The sequence below is a fragment of the Gossypium hirsutum genome, chromosome D13, assembly GCF_007990345.1.
Source record: "Gossypium hirsutum isolate 1008001.06 chromosome D13, Gossypium_hirsutum_v2.1, whole genome shotgun sequence".
NCBI lineage: Eukaryota > Viridiplantae > Streptophyta > Magnoliopsida > Malvales > Malvaceae > Gossypium > Gossypium hirsutum.
In genome coordinates, this window is record NC_053449.1 from 18,413,896 (window position 1) to 18,422,194 (window position 8,299).

An 8,299-nucleotide genomic window follows, 5' to 3' on the forward strand; every position below is an offset into this window, starting at 1 on the left:
AAATGTGTTCATCATTCTCATGCATGACCAAAAAAAAAAAGAAAAAAAAAGAAGAGAAAAGCTCTCATGTTGTTCTTGGCCGAATAGGAGAAAGAAAAAGAAGGAAAAAGAGCTTTGAGGAAATCGGCTATGGTGGTTTGATAGACTAAGGTATGTTTGATGATGTTCCATGAGATGCATGCATGTTTTAGTAGTTAGCTTGAGTTCTAAATAGCCCATGGTTCAAATCTTTACTATGTCATGGAGATGATATTCGGCCAAGGTGGATTGGTGTTGATATCATTTGCATGCTAAAAGGTGGCCATATGACCTATCAAACTCCTTGTCATATTCGGCCATAAGCTAGCAAAATGAGATTTTAATGAGTTAAATTTGTTTGAATTAAGCTCAAGAGCAAAGGGGAACTAAATCCGATAAAGGGAAGGAAAAAGTGGTCGAATAGCCGCCGAAATTGTTCGACAACATCCGAGGTAAGTTTTAAGTGATTAAACGTTGAGTAAATTCAATCATAATAGGACATAATGAGTTGATTTAATAAGATATGATGTGGCCATGATATGTCTTAAACTCAAATGGTAAGTTCATATGTGTTTGGACTTGGAAATTTAAGAGCAAATTGTAACAATTTGTTTTGGACAGCAGCAGTAACGTGATTTTAGAAAATCACTATAAATTGTTGGTGTGGAATTATAGGCTGAATAAAATATGTAATAAAGGCTTAATTAGTCTAGTTTCTTATAAAAGAGACCTTGTGAGCAAAGAAATTTCCTATAAAGAGATATTTAAAGTTGTGTGAGACGGTGTCAGAATGACTCCGAAATCCCCTGTTCTGTTTTTAGAAAATCATTATAAATTGTACAAAAATGGTTATAAGATAAAATTTATATGCTTAGACTCCTTAATGAGTCTAGTTTCAAATGAAATCAAATACAACACATTTTGAATTCTGTAAAATGAGAAATTTGATTCGTAGTGAAGAGTGGTCAGATTAGTCAAACAGTGAAACAGGGGAAACTTTAAGAAAAATCTGGTATTGATTGGCCAAACCTAAAATTCTGGAAATTTTATGGATGGAATATATACGAGTCTATATTCAGGAAAAATTAACGGCAAGTGATTTGGAGTTTTGTAGCTCCAGTTATAAATAATTTAGTGACCATTGCTCAGGAAAACAGCTCGTAGTGAATATGTGATTTTATTGTAAACATGGATAAAACTTGTTTTAGTTGCTCATAAGCTATTGATTAAACCCATACTTGAATTCTAAATCGTGATATTGTAAGCTTATGAGCATTCGAATATGAAATGATAGTATGGCGTAAAATTGAATTATTCATTGGAAAGTGATGGATGTAGATTCGGCCAAGACCAAGTCTGTACATGATAGTATATGTGGTATGTGAAGTATATTTGAATAAATGTGAAAGTGTATATATGTGATAAGGCCTAATGGCCAATGTGATGAATGTGAAAGTGTATATATATGTGATAAGGCCTAATGGCCAATGTGATGAATGTGAAAGTGTATATATATGTGATAAGGCCTAATGGCCGATGTGATAAATGTGAAAGTGTATATATGTGATAAGGCCTAATGGCCAATGTGATGAATGTGAAAGTGTATATATATGTGATAAGGCCTAATGGCCAATGTGATGAATGTGAAAGTGTATATATATGTGATAAGGCCTAATGGCCGATGTGATAAATGTGAAAGTGTATATATGTGATAAGGCCGAATGGCCAATGTGATGAATGTGAAAGTGTATATATATGTGATAAGGCCGAATGGCCAATGTGATGAATGTGAACATGTGTATGTGTGATAAGGCCGAATGGCCAATGTGATGAATGTGAACATGCATATATGAGATAAGGCCGAATGGCCAATGTGATGAATGTGAACATGTGTATGTGTGATAAGGCCGAATGGACAATGTGATGAATGTGAACATGTGTATGTGTGATAAGGCCGAATGGCCAATGTGATGAATGAGAACATGCATATATGAGATAAGGCCGAATGGCCAATGTGATGAATGTGAAAGTGTATATATGTGATAAGGCCGAATGGCCAATGTGATGAATGTGAAAGTGTATATATGTGATAAGGTCGAATGGCCAATGTGATGGATGTGGAAGTGTATAAATGTGATAAGTCCCGAAGGGCAATTGTGTCAGTACTATATCCGGGTTAAAACCCCGTAGGCTTTATGCAAGAATATTATCCTGATTAATGTCCGTAGGCTTTGTGCTCGTACTATATCTGAGCTTTAAAGACCCGACGGCTAAATGCTAGGATTCAAGTAAGACTTTGATATTGAGTATATGCATTAAGTTACCATCAAATAAGTATTATGTATTCAAGATGTTCAGGTACGTATTACTTACTCATCGGTGGAGTGATTTCGAGGTGAATTATCAGTATCAAAGAGGTAGGTAAATGTGATTAATATTATAACTCCAAATGTGAGAATGATCTAATTGGTAATGGTATGTTTGTATAATAAAGTATGCGATGAAATATTCTTATGTATTAGTGCATATTCTGCCCAAAAGCCTTATGATCTGAGTATGGGTTGGGTTGAGCTAGATGTGCCAGTACAAGGTAAGGATTATGATTTGTAAGCTTACATATATGTGATAAGGAATATGTTGGTTCTTTATGTGCCTATGGTAATTTAGTACTTGTCATGTTGAAATACTTAAAAGTATGGATGTGATTATGAACAAGTGGAAAGGATTATTGAAAGTTGAAAATCGATGAAGAATGTGCTTTGGAAATATTTGACCATCTAGGTCATTATTATTCGAAAGTATATATGTGGCAGCCAAGTGTTGCGTTTAATGATATTATAGATCGAGATGAAGCTCTAGATTAACTTCATCGAACAGTTGAAATTAATGACCAATGGTAGTGATTGAGAACACTTTGTTTTGCTTAAAACTTACTAAGCATTAAATGCTTACTCCGTTCTTTGAATCTCTGTTTTATAGATTTTGGTTCGTCAGCTATCGGACTCGGGATTATTGAAGTCGAAGTCGCCCACACTATCAAAACCCTTTTGGTACACTTTTGGTTGAACTCTGAAAATGGCATGTATAGGACTACCCTTTTGTTGTTGGTCATGTACCCTTTGGATTTGTATAATTTTGGATAGCCATGCGAAAATGGCTTATATATGTTTGAGCATAATGTTATACTCATTTGGTATGGATATGCTTAACAAGGATTGGCCATGGGAATGGTTAATCACTATCATAATTTGTGCTAATTATGCTAAAAGGGCTAGTTGAATCATGGAAACTATGAAATAGGTAAAGTCTACCTTAAAGGCAGATGCTGACAGCAGCAGTGATGTAGATTTGGAAAATCACTAAAAATAGTAGGAATGGAATTAAATAGTGAATAAATTATGCAAACTAACCTTGATGAATCTATTTTCATAGGAAAGTAACGAAACGTTCATATGAATAGTATATTATGAGATGCTACAGTTTTCGTGAAACAGGACCAGAATAGTTTATGGATTTCCTGTTCCAACTTTGGAAATTCATTATAAATTAACCAGAGATAATTAGGAGTCATGCCATATATGTATAGATTCCTCTCTGAGTCTAGTTTCTATAGAAACAAATGGAATCAGTATTGAAGCCCTGTACAGGGAGATATCAAAATTGTAATGCATGAAGGTCAGTGTAGTCGCACCCTGTAACAGGGGAGATTTTAACTAATAAACTGTACTAATTGGCCCAACCAAAAATTCTAGAAAAAAATATGTAGATGGGCATATGAGTCTAGTTTCAGGGAAAAATTACAAAACTGATTTTCGAGTTGTGAAACTCAAGATATGATTTTTAAGGTGATAGTGACGCAGTTAGCAAACTGCCTGGAAATTTTTAAAATGGACTGCGATAGTAAGCGAATTTAGTCTGTGAACCCCTCGTGTCCGACTCCGGCAACGGTCTCGGGTACGGGGTGTTACAATTTTATTGGTATCAGAGCTACGGTTTAGTCGATTCTAGGACTACCGTAATACGTTTGGGTCTAGCTATACATGCCATTATGTGAATATTTGATAGTGTGGTGATTTCTGACAATTGAAAATGTGTTTATTTATTGTAATGAATTCCGATCCCGATCGAGCTGTAGCAGATGGTATTGAGAGGACTGAGACATGCTTATGATGTGTCAATATTGAGAAGGGTATAACATAAGTAAGTTCTTGAGTAATAGAGCTTAAATTATGATTTGATTAGATCATGTTTTAAGCAAATCAAAATAATGCTCTTTGTGTGTGGCTATTGAGCCGAAATTGCAAGAGTGATAAGTGTCTTGTGTTTGAGTTTTGCTAATGAAAATGAAATACGAATGTGTCATGATTTATTGTTAAATGTGCATGGTTATTCGAATGATGTCCGGGCTAAGTCTCGAAGGCTTTGTGCTAAGTGACCATATCCGGACTAAGATCCGAAGGCATTTGTGCGAGTTACTAATTCCGGGCTAAGCCCGAAGGCATTGGTGCGAGTTACTAAATCCGGGTTAAGTCCCGAAGGCATTTGTGCGAGTTACTATAACCGGGCTAAGTCCCAAAGAGCATTCATGCTAGTGATGTATCCGGGCTAAGTTCCGAAGAGCATTCATGCTAGTGATGTATCCGGGCTAAGTCCCGAAAAGCATTCATGCTAGTGATGTATCCGGGCTAAGTTCCGAAGAGCATTCGTGCTAGTGATATATTCGTGCTAAACCCCGAAGAGCATTCGTGCTGGTGTTATATCCGGGCTAGGTCCCGAAGAGCAATCATGCTGGTGACGTGTATTCGGGCCTTCGTGCCTAGTAGGCTTCGTGCCGGTAATTTGAGCAAAGTTTAAGTATTCATTACTATACGAATTCAAATTTAAATGAGATGATATGTTTAAAAGTGTACATACATGATGTTTATAGACTTGGTTAAGTCATTTCAATGTGTAATAACGAATGAATAAGAGCACTATGTGTGTGAATGATTAGAGGCACTGTGTGTGTGCGAATTCCTTTAATCGAGCACTATGAGTGCGAGATCGGTCAGTGGGCACTAAGTGTGTGAAGTGGAATTCATGTAAGACCTCGTCTGGGACGAAGGCATTGATTTGAGATAGTGTGTAAGACCATGTCTGGGACATGGCATCGGCTCGATATGTGAGCATATGTAAGACCATATCTAGGATATGGCATTGTAAGAGCTATATGTGCTTAATGAGTATCCGTAATGATTTCGAATGATTCAACGGGTATCGTTAACAGTGATTAAATGTGCTAAATGAATTCAATGTTCAGGTATGTGGAAGTTGATTTTCTTTTGGAAATGAGTTAAGTTGAATATTGAGATGTGATAAAGTTATAAAGGATATTTATTGGGATGTTTGAGTATATGTGTACTTTCGGTTAGGTTACAGCTTATACATGAATGAAAATGTGGGTTACAAATATGTGGGTTGATGATGTGAATTATACATGTTAATATGTGCTTAATATGTGTTTGAAATGCATTTGTGAATTAAATTAAGTGATTATTGCTTATGAAATCAAGAAAATGAGATATATGTGCATACTTGTAGAAATGTTTATGTATTTGTTTTAAGATAAGAAAATGATTTTATAGATCGATGAGAAATCAATAATGAATTACAATTGCTATCGATGAGCTAATGTTTATATGAATATAATTCAATAAGAGGACGTTATCCTAAACTATGCATCGGTAGAAATTTTCGGGGACGAAAATCCCTAAAGGGGGGAAGAGTTGTGACACCCCTAAAGTGACCCTAGTCGGAAAGCAGTCTCGGGACCGCTAGACCGAGTCACCAAATTATTTGAATGTGATAATTATTGCCTAAAATATGTGAATATAAATGTGTGAAAGTTTTAAGCTTCGATTTAGTTAATTGCATGTGAATTTAGTTGATAGGACTTATGTGAGAAAATTTAGAAATGTACTAGGCAAATGCAAGTGGCCTAATAGTGCATGTAATCAAAGGGGTGGACTTGCATGTCAATTTCCCCCCATTTAAGTACTAGTGGCCGGCCATGACAAGGGATGATGGGCAAAACATGTCATGAAACATGTTGTGTTAATGGAAAAATAAAATAAGAAGCATGGGCAAAACATGTCATGAAACATGTTGGGTTAATGGAAGAATAAAATAAGAAGCATGGGCAATAAACTAATAAGAAATTGAAGGAAGAAAACAAAGAGAAAAAAATGTGTTCATCATTCTCATGCATGACCAAAAAAAAAGAAAAAAAAAAAAGAGAAAAGCTCTCATGTTGTTCTTGGCCGAATAGGAGAAAGAAAAAGAAGGAAAAAGAGCTTTGAGGAAATCGGCTATGGTGGTTTGATAGACTAAGGTATGTTTGATGATGTTCCATGAGATGCATGCATGTTTTAGTAGTTAGCTTGAGTTCTAAATAGCCCATGGTTCAAATCTTTACTATGTCATGGAGATGATATTCGGCCAAGGTGGATTGGTGTTGATATCATTTGCATGCTAAAAGGTGGCCATATGACCTAACAAACTCCTTGTCATATTCAGCCATAAGCTAGCAAAATGAGACTTTAATGAGTTAAATTTGTTTGAATTAAGCTCAAGAGCAAAGGGGAACTAAATCCGATAAAGGGAAGGAAAAAGTGGTCGAATAGCCGCCGAAATCGTTCGACAACATCCGAGGTAAGTTTTAAGTGATTAAACGTTGAGTAAATTCAATCATAATAGGACATAATGAGTTGATTTAATAAGATATGATGTGGCCATGATATGTCTTAAACTCAAATGGTAAGTTCATATGTGTTTGGACTTGGAAATTTAAGAGCAAATTGTAACAATTTGCTTTGGACAGCAGCAGTAACGTGATTTTAGAAAATCACTATAAATTGTTGGTGTGGAATTATAGGCTGAATAAAATATGTAATCAAGGCTTAATTAGTCTAGTTTCTTATAAAAGAGACCTTGTGAGCAAAGAAATTTCCTATAAAGAGATATTTAAAGTTGTGTGAGACGGTGTCAGAATGACTCCGAAATCCCCTGTTCTGTTTTTAGAAAATCATTATAAATTGTACAAAAATGGTTATAAGATAAAATTTATATGCTTAGACTCCTTAATGAGTCTAGTTTCAAATGAAATCAAATACAACACATTTTGAATTCTGTAAAATGAGAAATTTGATTCGTAGTGAAGAGTGGTCAGATTAGTCAAACAGTGAAACAGGGGAAACTTTAAGAAAAATCTGGTATTGATTGGCCAAACCTAAAATTCTGGAAATTTTATGGATGGAATATATACGAGTCTATATTCAGGAAAAATTAACGGCAAGTGATTTGGAGTTTTGTAGCTCCAGTTATAAATAATTTAGTGACCATTGCTCAGGAAAACAGCTCGTAGTGAATATGTGATTTTATTGTAAACATGGATAAAACTTGTTTTAGTTGCTCATAAGCTATTGATTAAACCCATACTTGAATTCTAAATCGTGATATTGTAAGCTTATGAGCATTCGAATATGAAATGATAGTATGGCGTAAAATTGAATTATTCATTGGAAAGTGATGGATGTAGATTCGGCCAAGACCAAGTCTGTACATGATAGTATATGTGGTATGTGAAGTATATTTGAATAAATGTGAAAGTGTATATATGTGATAAGGCCTAATGGCCAATGTGATGAATGTGAAAGTGTATATATATGTGATAAGGCCTAATGGCCAATGTGATGAATGTGAAAGTGTATATATATGTGATAAGGCCTAATGGCCGATGTGATAAATGTGAAAGTGTATATATGTGATAAGGCCTAATGGCCAATGTGATGAATGTGAAAGTGTATATATATGTGATAAGGCCTAATGGCCGATGTGATAAATGTGAAAGTGTATATATGTGATAAGGCCTAATGGCCAATGTGATGAATGTGAAAGTGTATATATATGTGGTAAGGCCTAATGGCCAATGTGATGAATGTGAAAGTGTATATATATGTGATAAGGCCTAATGGCCAATGTGATGAATGTGAAAGTGTATATATATGTGATAAGGCCTAATGGTCGATGTGATAAATGTGAAAGTGTATATATGTGATAAGGCCGAATGGCCAATGTGATGAATGTGAAAGTGTATATATATGTGATAAGGCCGAATGGCCAATGTGATGAATGTGAACATGTGTATGTGTGATAAGGCCGAATGGCCAATGTGATGAATGTGAACATGCATATGTGTGATAAGGCCGAATGGCCAATGTGATGAATGTGAACATGTGTATGT